This window comes from Nelumbo nucifera, chromosome 1 (genome assembly GCF_055504915.1).
Source record: "Nelumbo nucifera cultivar China Antique chromosome 1, China Antique-T2T, whole genome shotgun sequence".
Classification (NCBI taxonomy): domain Eukaryota; kingdom Viridiplantae; phylum Streptophyta; class Magnoliopsida; order Proteales; family Nelumbonaceae; genus Nelumbo; species Nelumbo nucifera.
In genome coordinates this window covers 163,469,397-163,471,395 of record NC_142649.1, presented here as the reverse complement: position 1 = coordinate 163,471,395, position 1,999 = coordinate 163,469,397, and the positions used below count along the sequence as shown (strand labels likewise).

General features: G+C 41.6%; 1 pseudogene; it reads right to left on the bottom strand.

Annotated features, from left to right (window-relative positions):
- Window positions 1–1,999, bottom strand: LOC148804095 (ent-kaurene oxidase-like; annotated as a pseudogene).

The following is a 1,999-nucleotide window of genomic DNA, read 5'->3' as shown; positions in this document are numbered from 1 at the left end:
TTTTTATTCTGTTTTGAAAAAGATAACACCTTCAAGCTGTAGGATCTATAATCAAAAGTTACTTAACCCCTATCAATGAACCAAACCATATATGAGCAGCATGGAGCTATCTCCTACTGATCTCTCGGTGTTATGATTGCTTGAATTGGATGGAGTTTGGTGGTGGTCAATCCAAGTGTGTCAACATTCTCCTCCTCTCCTGGTTGAAGTCCCCACTCAAAATCTTGTATCAACCTGCCTATAGCCGTGCAAGAAATCAATGTTGCCTGCAAAGAACCTGCACAGACTCTCTTTCCAGCTCCAAAGGCCATAGTCTTATACAGGTCCGTAGGATCATACTTGCTCGAAAGAAACCTCTTAGGCTTCCATAGTTCGGGATCCTCCCATTGATTCTTGTCCATGTTGCACCCATAAATGTTTATTGCAATTTGTGAATGTTTCACCAACAAAACCAAGAGTGATGAAAGCCTGAGAGGTATCAACAAACTATATAACAACAATAGTATCAACAGCACTCACCTCACTTCCAGCAGGGACATGGTACCCTCCTAGTTGAGTGTCTTCATTCACATTACGCAGCGGAACTATTGGAACCGGAGAATGCCTCCTCAAAGTTTCATGGAAAACAACATTCAAACAACGTTACTGTAGGTTAGATGGAATGAGAATTATGTGGCATTCAAGCAGTGATTAAAGAAATAATGGAGCATTCTTTTGAGAAGATGATGACCTGGCGCATTGGGTCTTTGGCAAGTTCATACATCGTCCACTCTGTAGTGACCAGGGTGGTATCAGAGCTCTCAATAATTGTCTCCAAATTAGCATAAGTAGTTGTTCATCTGTGAGTGTTTTTGCTTCGGATGACAAGAAGTCAAGGTAACAGTTTATTTCCTATTCCAAACCCATCAAAATTACAAAAACTTCCAAATTGGAAAGAAACTGGATTGAGAAATACTGAAATAGTTACCTCTCCCATGGAAATCCGTTTCCTTTGTTCTTCAATGAGGGCCTTTATCACTGCTTGTCTGCGCACATACTGGGAAGAAGTCTCTCCAGTACACCTCAATTGCACCCATCATTGGATCCACCACTAACACTTCAAAGATCTCCTCTCTTGACAGTCTGGTTCCAAGATCCTCCACGTAAATGGATGATTCGACATCGTTACCCAGAGCCTATAAGTAATGTATAAGACATATTGTGAATGAGAGAGGGTGTATCGAGAGACGGGTTTTTTTAGCGAGGGGTTGTGTAAACTGCAACCATATATAATCTTTGCTATATATATTTTTACAGTGCAGTTCTTCTCCTCTTACGCTCGTGCTGTGGTTTTGTTTCCTTCCATCATTCCACAATTTTCATTTTTTTTGATAGGTTGAAGTTCATTTGAACAACTGAACACAATTAACACCAACTTAGTCAATAAATACATGAGCATTACAAGGATCAGGATCCTAATTAGTGGATATATTATCTGTTTGTCTGTTTCTACTTTCTACCCAATCCCAGCTACTTTAATAACCATATTGATGTGATTGACCAGGACCTAGGGCTGCCAATTGGACTGGCCTCCCATATCTAGCCTTACATCTTAGTTCTACAGTAGAATCTCTGGTTTAATCTTTGATCACGAAGGATGGCCTCAAGAAGAATCAATCTTACTACCATTCCTAAGGAACAAAGTGACGTTCAAGAAAATGCTAATCCCGGAGTTGAGAACCAACCCAAGATCGAAACACCCATCCAAGCCGACATCTATGGGATCAAGACTTTCCTTATGCTTCTCGAAGAGCGTTTCAAGAGAATGGAGCAATGCATGGAGAAGACGAGAAGCACCCTCTAGATATTGCTTAACCGCTCGACCCAGGTTGAGCAAACACCCGCCGCTACCATCCCTGGTGTTCCAAATCCTAATCCCAATCCCAATTGGCATACTCTTGGTACCATGCCCACTTTCCTGGCATTCTAGAACAACACCACAGGGCCATCCCAACCCCAT